The sequence below is a fragment of the Triplophysa rosa genome, linkage group LG20, assembly GCF_024868665.1.
Source record: "Triplophysa rosa linkage group LG20, Trosa_1v2, whole genome shotgun sequence".
In the NCBI taxonomy this organism is placed as follows: Eukaryota; Metazoa; Chordata; class Actinopteri; order Cypriniformes; family Nemacheilidae; genus Triplophysa; species Triplophysa rosa.
In genome coordinates, this window is record NC_079909.1 from 21,310,403 (window position 1) to 21,333,490 (window position 23,088).

The 23,088-nt window shown below is 43.7% G+C and overlaps 1 protein-coding gene and 1 long non-coding RNA gene across 2 annotated transcripts in view; both read right to left on the reverse strand.

The window, feature by feature from the left end:
* Window positions 1–6,793, reverse strand: part of LOC130571126 (uncharacterized) — a 155,984-nt gene extending 149,191 nt beyond the window's left edge. Inside the window, exon 1 of the mRNA XM_057361895.1 lies at window positions 6,262–6,793. The gene's annotated coding sequence lies outside the window, so the exon portion shown is untranslated. The remainder of the gene's footprint in view (window positions 1–6,261) is intronic.
* A 2,621-nt stretch (window positions 6,794–9,414) lies between these two features.
* LOC130571537 (uncharacterized) lies at window positions 9,415–10,715 on the reverse strand. Its single transcript, XR_008965102.1, has 4 exons — window positions 10,488–10,715; window positions 9,858–10,052; window positions 9,634–9,704; window positions 9,415–9,528 (listed from the first exon to the last, which is right to left on the reverse strand). It is a non-coding gene; the product is annotated as an uncharacterized LOC130571537 (long non-coding RNA).
* Between the last annotated feature and the right edge of the window lie 12,373 nt (window positions 10,716–23,088).

The window sequence follows — 23,088 nt, forward strand, 5'->3', positions numbered from 1 at the left end:
AGTCGTGAGAGGTCTCAGGCTCCTCAGAACTAAGGTGAATGAATGATGCACGCCGTCTCCCTTTTATACCCGGATGTCCGGGGCGGAGTCCGGCATGCAAATTTCATTTGCCAATTTTCATTGGCCTTTTCTAAGCAGTCGGAAACGATTGGTTCTCAGGGACGAACCCCATCTGTCGGTTCGACACAACGTCTCGTTCCCTCCATCAGGGAACCGAGGTTACAAACGTAACCGAGACGTTCCCTTTCTGTCGGTCTCTCGACGTTGTGTCGAACCGACAGATGGGGTTCCAATGGAAAACGCCATAACACGGTGCCCTGTCACAATCTCAACGAAGCGACGGTGACTGGCCTGGGCGTGTCAGCCGTGAACGCTACCGCGAAATTGTAACCTACCAGTGGGTAGGTAGGGGGTCCCAGAGCTTTCTTGAAAGGTGGGAAGGCCCCTACCTTCGGCCTCACAGGCGGCGGCCTTGTTTCTCTAACAGCGAGAAGCCGCCCGGAACCGTAAGGCACTGGGTAAGCGCTACTTCCTCAAGTGGGGGATGCGCTACAGAGACCACTTCCTACCGCAGGGAGGAGAATAGTGGAGATACCAACATGGTCTCACCGATGGGGAAGAACTCATGGGAAGAAAGTGCGGCTGAAGAGAAAACCGCGAGGTGGAGGTCCACCCGGGGAGGTCATGGGTTACCAAGGTGGGAACCAGCATGAGGATACATCAGACGGAACCGCCCTACTGGGGAGTTGCAACGTCTGGTAGCACTAGGTCCGGTTAGAGCTATGCAGCGAATAACTCAGGTGAACCCGGCCTAAGGGGCAGGGCTGCTCTGCCCAGCCCGCCCCAGGGGGTGCTTGCTTAGTGATGGATGGAGTGCCTGTTCTTCGCCCAGTGGGGAAAGAATGGAGGCTAAATCGGTATACTGACCCACTCGAGAGAGGGGGAAAAAACCGAACAGGCGTACACCCTACCAGTTGCCGGTCCTACATGTGGCCATGCAGGACGCGGGCTGACACCGGCTCTACGCGGAGGTTGTAAAACCTCGCGAAGGTGTTGGGTGTAGCCCAACCCGCAGCTCTGCAAATGTCTGCGAGAGAGGCCCCCCGTGCCAAGGCCCAAGAGGAGGCAACACCCCGGGTGGAGTGGGCCCTCACTCCTAGGGGGCACGGGCGATTTAGGGATTGGTAAGCTGCCTTGACAGCGTCCACAATCCAGTGGGCCAACCTCTGCTTGGAGACAGCTCTCCCCTGTTGCTGACCTCCGAAACAGACAAAGAGCTGATCCGAGCTCCTGAAACTCTGTGTGCGGTCTAAGTAGAGGCGCAGCGCGCGTACTGGACACAACACGGACGGGGTTGGGTCTTCCTCCCCAGTGGGGAGCGCCTGTAAGTTCACCACCTGGTCCCGAAAGGGAGTGGTGGGAACCTTGGGCACGTAGCCGGGCCGAGGTCTCAGGATAACGTGAGAATCCCTGGGTCCGAATTCTAGGCAGTCAGGGGACACGGAGAAAGCCTGTAGATCCCCTACCCTCTTGATGGAGGCGAGCGCCAAAAGGAGAACCGTCTTCATCGTAAGATGAGGAAGAGAGGCATCCCCTAGGGGCTCGAAGGGGGGCCTGGTGAGACCTGACAGGGCTACATCCAGGTCCCAAGAGGGTATGGAGTGCGGACGAGGCGGGTTACGCCTCCTCGCACCCCTTAGGAATCTAATGACCAGGTCGTGCTGCCCTAGAGACTTTCCAGCAACTGAGTTGTGATGAGCAGCAATGGCGGCTACATACACTTTCAGTGTGGAGGGGGAGAGGTTAGTCTCGAGTCTCTCTTGTAGGAAGGACAGCACGGACCCGATCGCACAACTCCGTGGGTCTTCTCCTCGAGAAGCACACCAGGTCGAGAAGAGGCGCCACTTGTAGGCGTACAGTCGCCTAGTGGCAGGTGCCCTAGCCTGAGAAATGGTAGCTACCACCGCCGGGGGCAGACCACTCAGGATCTCCTCGTCCCGTCCAGGGGCCAGACATGGAGGTTCCAGAGGTCTGGCCTGGGATGCCATAACGTGCCCTTCCCCTGGGAAAGCAGGTCCTTCGTCAGGGGAATCGGCCAGGGGGGAGCTGTCGTCAAGAGCATTAGCTCCGAGAACCAAGTCCGGTTGGGCCAGTGTGGCGCAACGAGTAACACTTGATGCTCCTCTTCCCTGACCTTGCACAGGGTCTGTGCAATGAGGCTCACTGGGGGGAAGGCGTACTTCCGCTTGTCCCGCGGCCAGCTGTGCGCTAGGGCATCCGTGCCGAGGGGTCCCTCGGTCAGAGAGTACCAAAGCGGGCAATGGGTGGTTTCGAGGGAGGCAAACAGGTCCACCTGGGCCTGCCCGAACTGCACCCAAATGAGCTGGACTGCGCGGGGGTGGAGTCGCCACTCTCCGCGAGGCGTAGACTGACGAGAGAGCGCGTCGGCTGTCTGGTTCAGGTCGCCTGGGATATACGTGGCACGCAGGGAGCGGATCACCTGCTGACTCCACCGGAGGAGGCGTCGGGCAAGTCGTGTTAACTGCAGTGAGCGAACGCCACCCTGACGATTGATATACGCTACTGCAGTAGTGCTGTCCGACCGGACCAGCACGTGCTTGCCCTGCACGAGAGGCAGCAGCCTCTTCAATGCAAGTAGCACAGCCCACAACTCTAGGCAATTGATATGCCAGCGCAGGCGGGGGCCCGTCCAAAGCCCCGACACTGCGTGCCCGTTGCACACTGCACCCCAACCCTGCAGGGAGGCGTCTGTTGTCACCACGACATGCCTCGTAACCTGCCCTAGGGGTACCCCTGCCCGAAGGAAGGCCATGGAAGACCACGGGGTTAGGGTGCGTCGGCAGCGAGGCGTAATCACCATCTGCCTGCTGCCGGTGTGCCACGCTCCCCAAGGAACTCGACTCAGGAGCCAGTGTTGAAGCGGCCTCATGTGCATCAACCCGAGGGGTATCACCGCCGCCGAGGATGCCATGTGTCCCAGGAGCCTCTGAAATAGTTTCAGGGGAACCGCCGACTGCGTGAAATGATCCAGGCAGTTCAACACCGACTGGGCGCGTACTGCGGACAGTCGCGCTGTCATGGTGACAGAGTTGAGTTCCATACCAAGATAGAGGATGCTCTGCACAGGGGAGAGCATGCTCTTCTCTCGGTTGACCTGTAGTCCCAATCGATCTAGGTGCCGGAGCACCAGGTCCCTGTGTGCACACAACAGATCTCGCGAGTGAGCCAAGATAAGCCAGTCGTCGAGATAGTTGAGTACCCGCACACCTCTCCCCCTGAGGGGAGAGAGGGCGGCCTCCACGATCTTCGTAAAGACTCGTGGAGACAGAGACAGACCGAAGGGGAGGACTCTGTACTGATATGCCCGACCCTCGAAAGCGAACCGTAGGAACGGGCGATGACGAGGGAGAATCGAGACATGAAAGTAAGCGTCCTTCAGGTCGATTGCCATGAACCAATCCTGACATCTGACGGATGCCAGGATGCGCTTCTGCGTGAGCATCCTGAACGGCAGCTTGTGCAGGTGTCTGTTCAGGGTACGCAGATCTAGGATGGGGCGCACCCCCCCGCCTTTTTTGGGGACGATGAAGTAAGGGCTGTAAAACCCCTTGGACATCTCGGCTAAGGGGACGGACTCGATCGCACCCTTCGCCAGAAGGGTGGCGACCTCGCTCCGTAGTACGGGAGCATCCCGGCCTCTGACCGAGGTGACGAGGATGCCCCGAAACTTGGGCGGGTTTCTGGCGAACTGGATCGCGTAGCCGAGACGGATCGTCCTTCTCAGCCACCGTGACGGTGTGGGAAGCTCGAGCCAAGCTCCCAGGGACCGTGACAGGGGGACTAAGGGAACGATCTGCTTCATCGACCCCCCGGGGGGTGGTTCGATGGCTGGCAGTGCGGGTCTCTCGCCGGGGGGCCCCCGGGAAGAAGACTGGCTCTGCTGGTTTGCCTGCCTGGCGATGCAGGTCCCCGCACCGTCGATTTGAGAGTGCTGAGGGCTGCAAAATACATTCGATGTTGCGCCTCGCCAAGACGCAACGTCGAGTGGCCGAACACCGTCTGACAGAGGGTGAGAGCGGCTGTGAAGAACACCCAGGGAGATAGGAAACTCTTTTTGTGAAAAAGTGGGCGCTAGGCCCCCGTGGGATCGGCCGGGATCGACCGTCCAGCGATGACATGGCTGGAAACGGGCCCGATGGTGTTAACCTCCCTGGGGTCTTCCCGTCAGGGTCGCTTCTTCCTCGAAGGTTGCTGACGGGGTGGTGGTCTCCCCTTCGACGCCCTTTTCCGGGGTGCCGCCTGGGTAGGGAGCGCTGGAACCGGAGCTGGCTTCGAAGGGGGCCGGGGCTGCTGGGAAGCAGAGGCCGCACGGGAACTCGAAGGCCTACGGGCGGCCGAGTCTCGGCGGGGAAGAATATGGCTAATCGCCTCCGTCTGCTTCTTCACCGTCGAGAACTGCTGAGCGAAGTCCTCGACAGTGTCACCAAACAGCCCACCCTGCGCAATGGGCGCGTCGAGAAAGCGGACTTTCTCGGCGTCGCTCATCTGCGCAAGGTTGAGCCAGAGATGCCTCTCCTGGACCACCATGGTGGACATCGCCCGACCCAGGGCCCGCGCGGTCACCTTGGTCGCCCTTAGAGCGAGGTCGGTGGCGGTGCGGAGTTCCTGCATTAACCCCGGGTCGGTCTTACCCTCGTGGATCTCTTTCAACGCCTTGGCCTGATGGACCTGCAGGATGGCCATGGCGTGGAGAGAGGAGGCAGCTTGGCCCGCGGCAGTGTAGGCCTTCGACACCAGCGATGCCGAAGTCCTACATGCCTTGGACGGGAGTTTCGGTCGACCTCTCCAGGTGGACGCCGCCTGCGGGCACAGGTGCACCGCGACTGCACGTTCCACCTCGGGCACGTCGACGTAACCCCTAGCCGCCCCACCATCGAGGGAAGAGAGAGCGACGGAACCGGTTTGACGTGTACGCGCCGAAAAGGGGGCGTTCCACGTCTTCGCCAGTTCCTCATGCACCTCCGGGAAAAATGGAACCGGGGTTGGGCGCGGCTTGGAGTCGCGCTCAGAGCCCAAGAACCACGTATCCAACCGTGAGCGCTGGGGGAGAGGCACCGGAGTACACTCTAACCCAATGCACACGGCGGCCCGGGAAAGCATAGCCGACATCTCGACATCCGCCTCCTCCTGAGCTCAACCCCCCCTAGGAGGGAGCTGCAGAGAGTCGTCGGGATCGGATGCCAGCAATTCGCTCTCCGATGCTGCGATGGACATCTCATCCTCATCATGCATCATGTCCGACTGCGTGAAGGAGGACGCTGACGGTGTGGCACCGCCAGCTGGGGAGCAACGAGGCGAGCGAGACGGGGTGCGAGCGGTCCGCGAGCACTTGGCTGACGGATTAGCGCTCGCAGAAATCTCCATATCACCCTCGCCGCTCGCCTTGGTGAACGGAATGGCCTTAGCCATCCTCGTCACAGCCCGGGAAGCATGCGAGGTGGTGGCTGATTCTCGGGAGAAAACAGCCACCAGTGACCGCAACGTCTCTATGACCATCTGCCCGCAGTGCGGGCAAGATGAGTCCACGAAGGCTGTCTCAGCGTGTTGGACCCCCAAACACCTGACACAGACATCGTGCTTGTCCCCATCCTCGATGACGACACCGCACCCAAGAGAACAGCGGGACATGCCACGCTGGAGAAATTGAATATGAATTCATTGAATTTATTTATTTATACATTTGTTCCTTCTTTTCTTTAGTCATTCATTCCCTCCCTCCCGCCCTCCCTCCCTCACTCACTCATCTACTTAAATTGCTGATTGAGGAACATGGCATTCACCTTTAGGCCATGTTTATCAATACAATATGCCAAAAAATGTTTCCATGTCTTCTTGATACTGAAATACAAACAAAAAGTCATCCTTCGCCTTGGACCCCTCAGGACCTTTCTGATGACATTTTGTTGATCGTCCCTGTGCATCCGCAAAAATACAGGCTCTGTCACCTCCCCATGGAATAAGTCTCTGTGACGTGGTACTCTGAATGTAGGTCTCTGACAATGGCTGGCTGCTGCACCTGGTAAAGTAAAGACACAAGTTTGTATTCATGTATGTATATGTGCATGCATGTATATAGGCACATATTCAGCATACATGCAATAGATTTCACTCCGCTGCCATGTTGAAATCGAAAAGGTGGGAAGAAAACCGGAAGGACAGATAGACTGCAATGGTTTGGACTAGTGTTGTCAAAAGTACCGGTACTTCGGGTCCAAGTCGGTACCTAAAAATAAAAAAGTTGTCGGTACCTCATTTTCACAAGACCCGGTAGTACCGACGTACCGGGTCAACCGGGTACTGATGCTCTGTCTGACAGGTTGTTAGTCGGAAACTTTTTATAGACGCAACAAGACGTGATGAGCGGATAAGCGCGGCTCCGATCCACAAGAGACGCGCACAGAAATACTTCAGATTAAAGTCATATCACGAAGAAAACGAACAGAGTTTTATTGTGAAAGGAGGAAACATCCGGATTTAAGTTAACAAGTTCAAGCGGTAAGTTTCAAATTATGTTCGCGTTTGCATTATGAATGTTGTAGCATATGTTAAGTTAAAGGTTACGTCAAAATAAACATCCCTGTTTGCGTGTTAATTTGTTAGCGCCAATGCTAATCCAGTCAAGTGTCCTTATTAACCATTTAATGCTTTTATAACTGTAATGGAGTAAAATTAATGGGAGGACAGGGTGGGGTTTACAGTACCTAGTATTTTATTTAGGCCTCAATCTATGTGCTAGAAAACTATCATACTAACTGCATGACTAGCAATGTGTATGTCTTGGATAGATAACTCTATTAGGTTTAAAAAGCCACATTTAAACTAAAGAAAAATATATCTGTTGCATTTATTATTTTAATATACAGTTACCTTAATGCAAGTAATCTTGTGTAAATGCAGTATAAAAACTGAGGTTTGCTTTAATATTGCATATGCATGTTTGTTCAGTCAGTTGACTTACTGAAGTTTATTCTATTTGTCTTATACAGCAGCAGACTGAGGAGGATATTCATCAGCATGAAAGACCCCAGTGAGCACACAACAGTTTCAGCAACAATTAACTTATACTTCATGTATACAAAATGGCATTGCTTTCTATACATTTATATTAACAATGAGCTTTATTAATAAAATTGTGTTTCAATTAGCATGTACTTGTGTTTTGCTTTGGTACCGAAATTGGTACCGAGAACCGTGGAATTTTACTGGTATTGGTACCGAATACTGAAATTTTGGTACCGTGACAACACTAAGTTGACTACCATCGGGTGTCTGTGACATGAAAAAAACAAATGATGCGTTTAAAAACAACGTTAGATTGGCTGTGTGTGCGCGAATGAAACCCCAAATGGCAGTTTCAACAGTCACTAATATGTTCTCACTTTACCAACAGTGACTTTACAGATGTAATATTATTATCTTGGCTGGATAGTCTATCATACACTTGTTGAATGCACCACCACTGGCAAATCAATGGAACCTCCTCCTAAAACACACACATACACGAACGCACACACAGTAGTTTGATGGCATATGTTTTCTTGTGTGAAAATCCAGCTTACCTCTGTGAATGTTAATGGACACAATGTGCAGGTGCATACTGTGAAACACAAATAACACTGTAAGAGTTATGCTTTTATTATCTAACAGCTCTGACAAATGTAAACATTCTTACCATCAGCATGCAGATAATTAACTAAGGCCTAGATCCTAGCGTAAACTAAGCCTTGTCTGTGAAACCGGGCCACAATAGTACACAGTAAATGTTGTCGTGCAGTCTTCTACAATCTTGAGGCAAGCATTTACGAATCTGAAATTAAAGGCAGATCGGTTACATCCTTGTGAAAGCTGCCAGGTTTAAAATATGCATTGTTCAGCTTTGGCTCGGTCTAGGGATGTAACGATTCACTCAGCTCACGATGCGATGCGATTCACGATTCTGATCTCACGATGCGATTTATTCACGATTTACTCACGATTTATTTTTAAAAAATGAGTTGAAACAAATTAGAAATGAACAACTTCCCTTGCATTATTTCTTAAATGCTTACGTTTCTTTGCATAATAAAATAATGTTTTATTTCAAATAACAAAAGTAAACTGCGATTTTATAACAAATTAATAATAGAAAAAGTCTCTTTAATATAAACAAACTAATACTGTCTGTGCTTTTCTTGGATTTTTTTGCATTTAAGAAATATCAGCATGTCCACGTTTAGGTTTGCAGTGAAAATAGCGGCCCCTGCTGTTCAAAAAATGTATTGCGATTCAGTTCACACCTCAACCGATTTGAATCGTCACTCATTATAACCGATTTTCAACCGGCTCACGGTGAATCGTTACATCCCTAGTCTTGAGCCCTGTTCGCACGGGATTAGTATTATCTGGGGACCTCTGGTCATTTGCAATAATTGCAGAGATTGTCTGTGATCATGTTGCGCATTCGCACTGGATAAGTGAACTCTGTGATTTTACTCAAATTTACTCGAATAAACTCACGAAAGAGAACTTAACACGGATGCGCTGTCTGACAGAGATTCACCGAAGCAGCCTTTAGCCCGTTACTGTACACACCAGACTGGACCTCGCGTTGCGTTTTGCCGCGTCCCACAGTTTAGAAGCTGTCTATCTTCATTGAACATGTCAAAGAAACTGTTTCAAATCACGCGAAAAAGAGCGTGATTACATAATGTAATGCTAGACAAAGGATGTCAAAACAACCTGATGCTGCATTAATTGCGTTAAATATTTTTCACGCGTTAATTTGAAATAATTAATCGCATGCGTTAACGCGTTACCGTTGACAGCCCTACTTGAAAGTCTTGTCGTTGTAGGTGTAGTTGTATGTAAACAGAAGAATGTTCCTTACCGCATGTCATCCATCTCCATATATTCCTTCTTTTTTGTTTCGCTCTTCTGATCCTGTCATGTTTTTTTACAGTGAATATTTTCTCTCTGCCAATATTATTGTTGTCTGGTATGTAGCGACATAACCCAGCACCCAAAATACTGTGAAAACACTCCAACGCAGCTTCCATTCTTTGCGTAAGATGACTGAAAAGGCGCACAGAAACCTTGAAAAAATGAGATACGATCCCGCCAAATCTTGTTCAAAATTTCAAATCGCAGAGATGCCGATTCGCACTGGACTAATATTATCACAGCACCTCGGTGTTCCTCAAAATATGGTAGGTAATTTGTGGGGAAATTTTTACTTGACAAATTACAGACATGGGCATTTCGCACGGGATTAAGATCACAGACAATCTCTGCGATTATTACAAATGACCAGAGGTCCCCAGATAATACTAATCCCGTGCAAATAGGGCTTTAGACTGCATGGGTTCTGAAATCACCCACTTGGTGTACAGGTCAGTCATGGTACGGACATACTTGTTTCTGGTAGTGGTTCAATCAATGTAAACCGAGCACCTCCCAAGCTTCTTTTACCTGCATGGGACAACATTAGCATCAGTCAAATGCTGGTAAAACTGTACACAAGCTTGAGACTAGCTTGTTAGTCTCATGAGTATGCACAAATATTGTAAGCAGTACCTTAATGGAATGCAAGACTGGCACAACAGTTTGATGGGGTCATGCAGCTGGCAGCAGTGACAAGATCTCACCTAAGAGCAACACAAAAATGTCTAGGTTGGTGAGAACAATAAACTAAAAATAACTTCTAAATCAAGAAGGTACCTAACAACCTGAGGTGGCAAAAGTTCTTAAGTACAGATACTTTAAAAAATAGGAAAAAGTATCAATTAAAAGTAAAGTACCACATCTGTAGTATATGACCCATTCTTTCACATCGTTGATTATTGTGGACCAATAGTAGCCAGCAATAACCCTGTTTTGAGTGACTCTGACACCGCTGTGATTGACAGGTCCTGGGTTATTGTGGCACTCTGTAAAATCAGATGTTTTCTCTTCCTCTGACAGGACAACTAGCCGTATGTACCGTGTAGAAGAGTCTGTCATCGGTTTAAAGAGGAAAGGTTGCAGTTCAAAGTAAAGAAAAATAAATCATATTAATATCTGACTCAGATTAAACTATATTTATGATCACTTTTATCACTATATGATCACTAATATGATATTAATACCCTGCTGAAAAAAATAAGCAATTCTATTGGATTTAATGGTTATAATAGAAATGGTTTTGGTTGGGATGGAAACTATGGTCTATGTACTGTGGCAGATATCTGAATAATCCCCAAAACAATACAAAACAGGAACTTTGTAATGGTTTTAATTGTAGAAAGCTAATGGTTCTGTTATCAAATCTATTTTTATTCAGCAGGGCACCGAAGTACGAGAGAGATCTGAACAGGTAATGTACAGTTAACGTATAAATTAAGCACATGACATATTGTGTAACGTTAGACAGTTTCTCGGTATTTAGTTACCTTTGAGGGTCTCATTCGCAGACGCCCGTTTTATCTTCCGACGCTCTGTAGGGCTGTCAGGAATTTCTCCTTTTAAGAGATAATATTTAAATTGTTCATCAAATGCAAAAGAATCCATACTGCTATCACATATCACCAGATATCGAGCACATCCGCAGGACAAGTGTCGTGATTCTTTTAAAGTGGGTTGCTCGATTTGCACATGCGCAGTACAAATCAAGCAACCCCTGAACGGATCGAGTCGACTGTCGTGAAAACTGGATTAACCGGAAGTGGCGTCAGTGTCGCGCATGCGCGGAACAAATCATGTTTCCGGGACGGATTGGGTAGCGACAACGCTGTTTGCACTTTAAAAGAATCCAGTCCTCTCCAGCTCAGAATTACTTGTTGCATATCATTTATTTCAGACGGCTCAGTTTAAATTTTGTAAATTGTACAAATGCCTATTGAAAAGACTGAGTCAACTAAAAAATGAAGATGAGATACTTTTTACAGTATAGACTAAAGCTCAACATCGTCATTGACACATAGACAAAATGTTAAATGCTCTCTCGTTTGTTAGTGACTTTAAATAAAGAAGCATCTGTTCAACAAATAATGCGTTCATGTCATTTTCACCTTGAGCTCCTGACAGGAGACTAGAATAAAAGGCTGAAGGGAGAGTCTAGTTTTAATCTCTCTTTCTCTGTCTGGCTCTCTGTTGTTTTATGTGATTGAAGGCTTTTACATGTTTTATTTGTCTGAATGAGAATATAGTCAGTGTCACACATTTTTTAAAAATAAACTTAAACATAAACTTCTGATTAGTATAAAACCATTAAGGATGGTTTTATACATTTGGGACGATTCTACCTAGGGCTGTCACGATAAACCGACAATAAATATCAGGTGATTTATGCACAGCTTTTGAGTGAAATATGGGAAAATGCTGCTGCATCCGAAAGCCAGAGGGCACTCTCGTGTGGAAACTCCAAATACGCACTGCAGAAGAAGACCATAACACGTTCTAGAATCTAGGCAATGCCTATGGACATCTTTTCATCACTGTTCCTCAAGCCTCATCAGGTATTTTTATGATAATAAAGTATATTTATAATGATCATGTTTGACGGGTGTTGCTTTTTCAAATGCACTTTATAAGCGACTCAAACTCGCACTGCTTTAAGATCGAGCAGCATTTCCTACTGATCCCAGAGCCGTGCTTCACGGACAAGCTACTAGGGGTGTAACGGTTCAAGTTACTCACGGTTCGGTCTGTGTCACGGTTTTAGGGTCACGGTTTCGGTTCGGTTCGATTTGTGCTATGTTCAGGGAAAAGGGACTACTGACTAGGGCTGCAACTAACGATTATTTTGATAATTGATTAGTTTGACGATTATTTTTCGATTAATCGATTAATTGGGTAAAAATGTAATTACATCTTTTGCTTATAATAAGTAAATCAGATATGGGAAAAGTATACACAACTGAACTCATTAGCCTTCTCCCAAAATGTTGTGAATGTTTCCATAATTAACACACCTGGTGAGTTGATTCAGGTGTGTCATATTAGAAGCAACTGACAATAGTGTCTCCCAAACGTGGGAGCGAGGGGAGGGTCGGCCAAGGAAATATTTTTTTGTGCCATGAAAAGTGAGATATTTGTCATTCAAATATAGTGAAGTACAGTAAAAAGTAAACGTCACAGACCAACTAATCGATAATGAAATTCGTTGACAATTTCATTATTGATTATTATCGATTTTATCGATTAGTTGTTGCAGCTCTACTACTGACAAATAAAAATAAGAACAAATAATCAAGCTACAAGTAACAGCACCAATAAAACAACAGAGCAGAAAATGAAATAAGATACTGTATATATACCTTTTAAGGTAGAAATGGATTAAAGTAATCAAATAAAACATAACATTGCATATGTGCAAATGAAATAAAGACGAATCATAAGCTGTTGAGTCACAAGCAGTGAGTGATTTCCTTGACTTTGAACAGACAGCAGGAATATGCTGCTGTCGCTTTAAGAGGAATGAAACACATCCTGTACACTGATACTGTACACATGCGTTGTTTTTCGTCCGTTCACTTAAGACATAACTACTGTTTGTTAAGATACTGGACAAGAGGGGCATGTTGACCTACTTCGTGTGTGAATTTGTCCGTTTAAGCGCTTCAAAGACAACTCAATATTTGCGCCATGTCTGAGACTTTCCTTATGCGCACTTCAGATCTTCTCACAGCGTGCAAGCGAGTTTTCTTGTGCATCATCTGGCACTTAAATGTTTAAATTGGCAAGACTTGAATGAGTGTAGTTTAAACAGCAACATGTGCTGTTCAGGTCTCACCTGCACTCGCGCGCTCACAACACCCGGGTGATGAAAGCAGAAATGACTGCTCATATTACAGCATACGTCAATCCTATTGAAATGTGTCTACGTTATTTGATTTGTTGTAGGTATTAAATGTGTATCCATCGACAAACATACATTAGCTGAACTTTGTCAGTCTGTTTTATGCATTATAATTTTTAACGAACCATATTATAAATGCGTCGTCAGATTTAAGATGAGCCGCGTGCCGAGCCGTTGGTGGAGAACCGTGCGGTTCAATTATTTACCGAGAACCGTTACGCTCCTACAAGCTACGCATTAAAACAAATATGGACACATTGCATATCGCAGCCAGCTTGATTACAATAGGATTTAGTGGTATCGCGATAAATTATCGTGCAGCCCTTCTAAAATTAACCCACTATGGTATGTCGTGTAAAGTAGATCATTTGGGACACAGCTACAGTGTTTATTCACCTTCACACTTCTGTTGTGTTACAGTATTATATCATTTCTGCTCTCTTTGTGCATGTGTGATGATGACATTCCTGCAACAGATGGCCTTCCGGACCAAACATCCGCTTCACCTGTCCTTGTATCAGCAAATAAGATCAGGTCAGATGCTCCGTGTAAACAATATTTTGTGATGTTGCTAAAAGTTCTGTTTCTCATTTGAGCTGAAGTTTCAGTAAACGACTGAAGTTTAAAGAATACTTCATATTTTACTTAAGAAAAGGGCTACTTTTGATGATATTGTCTCATGGCGTCTATATCTTTATTAATGATGTAAAATGACGTTGCTTGCAGGAATTCAGTGTTTTTTTTTGAGAGGCTGCAGATGGCACAGTCGATGGGCTCATAGATGTGACCGTGTTACTGGAAGGCCCTCCGGACGGCACACGTCTCTGCCAAAGCCTCGCGGTCTCTCCAGGCCGAGGGTTTACGGAGGGTTAGAGGCGAGCAGATGTCAGGGATTTGGAACAGAAGAGATGGTTCATGTGATCAACTAATAAGTACATAATGTGCCCATTGAGCAAACATGAGAAGGTTCACTCTCATTTTTAGTTGTCCTGTTCATGTGAAGAGTAAAATCAAAACCTTTACAGTCAGTGTTTGGTTGAAATGAACTAGAACTTTTGTTCCATCGTGTGTCTTCTGGGGCAGTTGTGACTTAATGATTAGAGAGTTGGATTTGTAATCTGTCGCTTGTGGGTTTGAGTTTCTGTACTGGCAGGAGTGAATGAACATCACTGTCATCTTGAGCAACACACCTTAAGTCCCACCCCTGCCACTGCTGTGTGTGTGTGCGCATTTGAATGGGTGAAATACAGAGCACGAATTCTAAACATTGAATACTTGGCTACACTTCACTTAAACCTAACCCTAACACAAAGAAACAAAATGTAGGAACGGTCTCTTGTACATTTCTGAAATACATTTTAGTGTGTCACTAATGTTCTCACGTCTCTCCACACGTGATCATCTTGGAGTTCTTTTAAGCCAGTGCATTAAAAATGTCAAAAAAGCCAGTGCATTAAATGACACAGCTGTTATCTTTGCAGCACAAACAGAAAACTAACGCAAACACGAGGAGTGAAATGTTACAATTCACCCCATAGTCTGGGCTAGGTTTAACATACCCTGAGGTGAGATGTAACGTTATGATAGCCACACTGTAAAAAAATGATTTGTTGTTTTTTGTTGTTTCAACCTAAAAAATAAGTTACCTGGTTGCCTTAAAATTTTAAGTTAGTTCAACTTAAAAATATTAGTTCACTTAATGAATTTGTTGCAAACTTGTTGTGTTGACTAATATTTTTAAGTTGCACTAACTTAAAATTTTAAGGCAACCAGGTAACTTATTTTTTTTAGTTGAAACAACAAAAAACAACAAATCATTTTTTACAGTGCAGCGCGGCGAACTAAACTACATGTGCTTGGGGTTGGTTCTAACATGTTTGAATGTTGTTACAACTGACACAGAGTCTTATAGCCGTGAATTAGCTCCCCTTACAGCAAACAGCAAAAACATCAGCACCAACAACTTGCATGAGAAATATCTACACAGACATACAACTAACATCATTTAGCTTTGATGAGTTTCACTACAAATCAGCCATTGTCATTACAAAAATAATTGAAGACAAAAAACTTTTGTATGTTTTCTGTCTGTGCTTACGTTTAGGCTGCTCTAGAGACTCGGCCTTCTTCTTTGACTTTCCTCTTTCTTCACCTTCCTTCAGGACTGACCTAAGCGCAGTTGCAGCGGGACCGTTAACTTGTGCTCGTGAGAGAGGGTCGTTTTTCACGATGATTGCCCGAGAAGACGTAGTGTGAGGCATGCGTAACTGCACATTCACGTTCTTCGTACAAACATGACGGCAGACGTAGAATCCACAGCTAGATCAACGAGGATAGAAGCCATATAATTACAACGACCATCATTTGAAGTCTCACAAAATTCTGGAATGATTGTACATTATGCAATTTTTTTCAACATTGATCGTACATCGTACAGAGGTCTAAATGATGGTACAAATACGATAATTATGGTACATATGGCAACATTGCCACCATTGCCACCATTGCGACTGGCTTACTTACCGGGAGACTGCTGATTTTGCTTAATCCATAAATATAAACAATTTACATTTAACAATTTACATGCGCATTAACATACCTTAACTTGAACAAATATTTTCTTTCTCCATGTTTTGGTATTATTGAAAATTGTTCTGGTGTATTGTAATTTTAGGTTTCCGCTCCTGATAACAATATAATGTTAAATTAAAATAACAACATACCTAAATTAAATAATATACTTCAATTGAATAATTGACAGTATTTTCTGACAATCCGACAGCATTTATTTCAGTTAAGTTTCATCACATTGGATAGAGAAAAACGTGCAATAATATCATGTATGTTAATGCAATATACTGTCTTGAAATTTGTTCCCTCAAGTAGTACTATTATTATTTATAATATTTGTTTAATTATATTGCATGTAAAGCTGCTTTGCAACAATGAAGATTGTGAAAAGCACTATACAGTATAAATAAAATTGAATTGAACAGTGAGCCTGTGATGAGCATCTTCATCTCATGTAAGTGAACCTCATTTATCTCTCAAAAGTGCTTTATGTTTAGTTTGTGTTAAATATTGTGAATCAGTGCAAATTTTGTTTTTCTATGTCAGGAAAGTAAACCGGTAAAACTGAAAAATAAACCATACATATGTCCTATGGTGTGACACAGCATGCATTTAGAGAACAAAGTTTTTTATATTATATTATTATTTATATATATAATATAAAATACTTAGCATAAGAGAGATTTTATGCTGTTACACTACAGGACACATTTACAGTTCATTTGTCAACTACCCAAACACAGACGCGAGCTCTCACGGGGGTTTGTTCAGATTTTCGAGTTTGAAGTGTATGCGTGACGTAGTTGCTAACTTGTTGATGTTTTTGAAGACCAATCCCCTAAACCGTAAATGTCACATGACGGCTTAATCTGAATACAGGATGTTTTTGAATGGCTGTCATTGGAGATGCTCTCTGTCACTTTGATTCATTGATCTTATAATGTTTTTTTCTCTTCACTGCTTTTACAAAGGAGGCTGTTAATGTGTGTTTGCCAGCAGGTTTAGCTGTAGATGAAATGATAAATGAAAATTCATCACTTTGTATTTGAACACAAAACATATTTAGTGAGAGATTCATGAGTCAAAGCACCAGCATGTAGTTTTATTACCAGCGTAAATTCTTACGGCTCTTCTTCATTGAAATGTTCTGCGTACAGAAAGTTCAGAGAGAAATATCAAAGCGCTATTCAGATGGAGACATTATATAATGTTTGTGTGTGTGTTTGATGTTCTTAGTCAAGGTCATTTAGAATCACGTGATGTTCAGACAAATATACTGTGATCCAATTTCTGTAAAAACAATCTGTATGTCTAAAAATATAGTAAAAAAAATACAGTATATATATACTGTATATAGACTGTATATATAGTTTTATAGTGAGATAAAGTTTATAAGTTATGTGTTATGCTTCACTGATATTCATGTGTCTGGATTCAGAAATAAAGTCAAACTTTTACAGAGACTACAAATGTCTGAAAAAAAGAGAGAAAAGTGGTTTATTTGAGAACCGCACTGAGCTTCATCTGGTAAAATGAAACAAACGCATGAGCTTTTCTTTTAGTTTTGACCCCGTTCTCCAGGGCCGATTGTAGGAGTTTTTTCACAGCGGGGCACAAGTGGGGCCGCAATTAAAACAGAGGAGCCAATCATGTTTTGTATTTAAATGTACATATCATTATAGTCCAGTAAGCTTTAAAATAAGGAATAAACAGTGATAACTTTTAATGGCATTTATTTACTGTTGTAAATGGGAACAGTCAAAATACAATTTGTATTAACTTTAAGGTAACACTTCAGTATGGGGGCAATTCTCGCTGTTAACTAGTTGTTATTAGCATGCCAACGATTGGCATATTGGCTGTTTATTAGTACTTATAAAGCACATATTCTGCATGACCATACTCTACATCCCTAATCCTACCCAATACCTAAACCTAACAACTACCTTACTAACTATTCATAAGCAACAAATGAAGAGTTTATTGAGGAAAAAGTCGTAGTTAATGGTTTGTTAATAGCGAGAATCGCCCCTATACTGAAGTGTGACCAACTTCAATACTGTAAGAAAGTCATTTTGCATCCTGGGCAATTCGCAAAAAAGTTATATAAACTTTACACAAATCAATGCTTCACAACTACTGCCAAAACATAAGACCGGTCTTACAGAAATAAAACACCGTATGAACTGTTTGTGTTTGCTTGAGATGTCCCAGACGCGGAGCTGCGTTTCTCGGGCGGTCCGTGACTGAAGCGGCACACCGCTGTTTGTAGCGCAGTGACAGGAATGTTCAAGTCATGCGCAGATGCTGTGCCAATAATGAGTGTGTTGAGTATTTGCATTCACAAAATCTACGCAGATTACTTAAATCTGGCCCTCATTTATACAATGTGCGAACATATTTGATTATAAAAGTGTGTGTGCGCAAAAATCCACGACAACCTCTTTGATGTGGAAAAGTGCTTATAGCTCCACGTCAGGGTCTGAGCAGACGAACGCTCTTTTGTTTGCCTGAGCTGCAGGTTTTTGAAAATATAAGCATTCTTGCCGCTTGTGAAGGACTTGGACCTTGCCAGGTTAATGACATTAGTTAGACATCGTTTACAAGGCGGAGACCTAAAACTGTTTTCTGCTGCATACAATTTCAACAACATTTGCGATTGATAGATTTCATATCTAAATGAGAAGCGTGCCCTGAAAGCACACGTACATCTGGCAGACATCTATTTGATGTCTGCATTTTCATCTGCAAGACATCTGGCAGATGCTGTTTGCTCATCTCTGAGACGTCTGCTGTCAGACGTCATATAGACCTCTAGAAGATGTCTGGAAGACGTTTATGATTTAGAACGGATGTACAACAGCTCTTTCTAAGATGTTTAGCAGATGTTTTTACACAGCAGATGTTTTCCAGATCTCCAGATCTTTAGCAGACGTCTCACAGATGTACCTGTGTTATCTGGGTTAAAACTAGGCTGTATATTATAAATACATCAGGTTGCTGCACGCGAAGGAAACACAGTCAGCTGCTGTTCAGCCGTGCAAGAACGGCCAAACACATCCGTCTAGCGCACGTTATGTTTGAATTTGTGATCAACAACAGCCTGGCAGGCAATAGAGGGTTGGGGGCACACCGTCGGCCAATCATCTTTTCCACCCCTGGATACGCCACTGCCGTCCTCCCTCGGCTCTATCGTGTTATACATTACCACAGTAAACTGATGTTGTTCACCTAGTTCAAGAATCTTCTCAGAAATGATCATAGTAGATAATAAATGAGAAAGAGAAGAGTGATCTGTGTGTGTTTGCGCGCATGTCTGCAGGACACTATAGATCGGCCACGATCCTTTGCAAACTGACTTCGCACACTTTTCGCCATCTGATCTATGGGAGGCAAATCCTGCCAAATTTAAATAAATAAATTAAACGATGAAAATGAAAACCAGATTAGCAATTTCATTATACACAACTGCATGCACAATATGTGCCAAAATGAAAAATAAAATGAAATTATTTTATAATTATTATTTTATACCAAAAAACATCTAATACGCACAGCACTATTAATTCATTCGAATGGTTTTTTTTGTCCCATGGCGCGGTGACACAGGCCTGCACTTATAAGTGTTGTAGGTATTAGATGTTTTTTGGTATGACAGCTGAACTTCAAGGAATTTAAACAGGCGCATCATTTAAAACATGCATTCATAACATAGTGCAGCGCTTCGTATAACGATTGGCTCATAATCATAATGAATGAAGTACGCGGGGCTGATTTAAACACATATGAGCCGCTCTTGTGATACCATAAGCGAATTGGTCTGAGGTTAAACACACCTTATCAACCTCAAACCGAACATTACGTGGATTCTATTGTGCTGAGAAAGATCGCTTTGTTTATGTGTTCTTAAAAGCAGTCACAGTGTAATGATGATAGCGTGCTCGGGTGCGGATGGTAATGTACAGTGTGAGCGCAGGTCAGCGGCGGAGTGGGGACAATCGCGCTCCGGCATGTTTCAGGGCACGCTAGAGATATGGGCTCTCCAATGCTTTAGTTTGTTCGTCTGTTAACTTATCAGAGATGCAGAGCACCACACAACAACTTTCGGTATTGCACCAGGCACAGTCATCGTCATCATTACAAAGCGCTAAGGCCAAGCGCCTGACAACAAGGTCTACACACGTTCGTTCGAATAAACGGATATGACGTTTTTTGTGGGCGTTCCCAGTAATGCAGCCGCTCGTCCACACCCACTAATTAACATGTAATTTGCATGACCATGAACAAGAAAAAGAAAATGAAAACGAAAATGAAATAAAAGAGAAAATAAAATCAAATGAAAATCAAAGTTTACATTTTAATTTGAATTGTGTCAGTATTATTGCGTGAACATTAATAAAACCTTTGTAAAAAATGTTTTTACAATTTACTTTTTACATTTGCCTTTTCATTTTCATATTGGCAGTCTTGCCTCGAGATTTTAGTGAAAATGAAATGTCAAATCACCAATTGTATTTTCTTTTTCAATTTGACAAGGACAACGCATTGTCAGTGTAAAAATGAAAATGAAAATAAAATAATTTCATTTTATTTTTCATTTTGGCACATATTGTGCATGCAGTTGTGTATAATGAAATTGCTAATCTGGTTTTCATTTTCATTTTCATCGTTTAATTTATTTATTTAAATTTGGCAGGATTTGCCTCCCATACTGATCAGCATCCCATGGATAAAATAAAACAAAAGTCTTATTCTAGCCCAAACAAGAGCAATATTTTGTTTTAGAGTTGCTGGAAACAACACCAGTTTTGGATATGAAGTAAGAATATAAAGTATATAATGCATTATTGTGCAGTTAGATGTGTCTGACCTCTCTGCGCTCTTGAAACTGTGTGGAGCAAACAGATCTTCAGTTTGTCACAAACACTCGGAACTAATACAGCGAATAATGTGACACTGAATCTGCATATTCGTCCAGATGAACAGATGATTCTATATGCGCTTGTCACACTGCCATCTGCGTGAGGTCAACTCATTTCTCAATTCTGTGCCCACACTCACACACACGCACGCACGCACGCACGCACGCACACACACACACACGCACAGCACACACACACACACACACACACACACACACACACACACACACACACACACACACACACACATGTTGGGTTTCTATGTTTTTAGACGCAATGGTTTTTATACTGTACAAACTGTATCTCATATTCCCTCCCCCTAACCCTAACAATCACACACAACTGTCTGCTCTTTTACATTTTCACAAAAGTTCATTCTGTATGATTTATAAGCTTGTTTCCTCATGGGTACAAAAAATGTCCTCACAAGGACAAGGGTTTTGGATATTGACATCTTTGTGGGGACATTTTGTCCCCATACCGTAGGGTTTACCCTTCCCACACACACACACACGAAGAGAGAGAAAGAGTGTTGTGCAGAAGTGTGTGCGCGCGCGCGCGTGTGTGTGTGTGCATGTGCAGGTCTGTGTGTGTTTGTGTTTTGCATCAGGTTTCTGATCATTGGTGTTAAATCATTTCTTCTATTAATAAAACATTTGTGAATTGTGAAAGACAGACAGATGTGTATTCAATAAGTTATTTGAAGAGTATTTGTAATGTTTCTTAAACTGGTGATTTCTCAGTCTCCTTGAATGGCTGAATATGATGAAGTTCAAATTGGTTTGAAAGGAGATATATTAACTTGTGTAAAATGAGGTCATGCAGTAGTTTCAATCCACATTCTTCTCACAGATACTTCAGCTTCTTCAAGGAAACAGTAAGAAAGTCATTCTGTTTGACATGTTTGCATGGCTGTGGACTTCATAACACGAGTTGACAGTCAATTTAGAACAACTCAATAGAATTACGTGTAGATTTAACCTCTGCGTTTTTTAGTGTAAATGTTCTTGTATTATAAACATTTTACATTGTAATTGTATGATTGTCTGGAAAAAAGAACATGTAACTGTATATTTAGTGAGTGAGTTGATGTGTTTACTTGGTTAATCTGAAGATGCAGCTCTGTAGAAGGAGATTATTTGAGTAGCTCTTCAGTTCGTGTGTGTGTTACTAATGCAAGTTGCTTTTCTATTGAGATTAATGCTGAGAGATCACAGATTTAAACTGTTGTTGATTATTTGATTCATCAATATTTGAATGTTGACTTTTACATGATGAATGCAGAACTTCATTTGAGCATCTGAACTGAAGCTCGTCCAGCTATGAAGAGATCTGGAGGACTATGGGATGTTGTCTGATATTTAGTGTTGAAGGAACTGACTGTGAATCATCTAAACACTCACACGAGTCCTGCTGTTTTTCTTTTGTCTTTGTTTCTTCATGATAAATGTGTTCAGGTGGGTTCTGGTGATCAGGGGCGGATTAAGGTGGTCAGGCTTCCCTTATGTGGCTTTCAGTTGCTTTTGGAACTGGGCACGGTTTGCATGAAAAATGGTTCATGTTAAAGCTGTCACGCGAACTCAGGTGCGCACCAGGGTACTGAACCCTGCGCATGCGCTTTAACCGATTACAAACACATGTAAAGATGATAACGTTGGTAATTTAACCTTGAATTTGAGCAAGAGTGAGCCTGCATTGTTTTGTGCATTGCGAGTGGAATCAGAGCGGCAAATGAATGGTAATATGATGTTTCCAGCGTCTGCCAAACAAGTTTATACAAGTAACACGCAAAATATGAACGGCCCCTTAAAACACCTCCATGGATCTTTAGTGAGATACAAACCACTGTGCATTACATTTACATTTACTCATGCGGCACACGCTTTTATCCAAAGCGACTTACAAGTAGGAGAGCATATCAACATTTTGTCAGCACGCTAAACAGTAGCGTTAGTTCTCAAGGCCATGCTACTGGAGGATTAAAGCTGCAGTAAGCAAAGGAGAGCATGAACAACAATCTTTTTTTGTTTAGACACAAGGCATAGACAGTTATTGGTTATTGGCATTACATAAAACTGTGTGTAAAACAAAGCCATAATTTAAAACCAACCTGTATAATATGCGTGTCATTGGGTAAACTGCCAGCCTCCACACGAACTGCAGCATCCTTCACAACTTTCAAAAAACAGCTCAAAACACACCTGTTCCGCATTTATCTGACTAACTGTCTGTGTCTTATATATACAACTCTCAACTCAACTCAACTTTATTTATATAGCGCTTTTACAATTTTCATTGTTACAAAGCAGCTGCACATGAGACACATTGACTACAAGCAAAATAATTAAAGTTGTACCGGCAAAAACAAGAAAAGGTTGAAAACACAGAAGACAGACACACCCACATACAAAACACTCCACACACACAATATGCACACGTACTAACACACATAGACATAGAGACACACACACACACACGGATGCGCACGCACACACACACACAACACACACACACACACACACACACGCACACACGTACTCAACTCAACTCTCAACTCAACTTTATTTATATAGCGCTTTTACAATTTTCATTGTTACAAAGCAGCTGTACATGAGACACATTGACTACAAGCAAAACAATCAAAGTTGTACCTGCAAAAACAAGAAAAGGTTGAAAACACAGAAGACAGACACACCCACA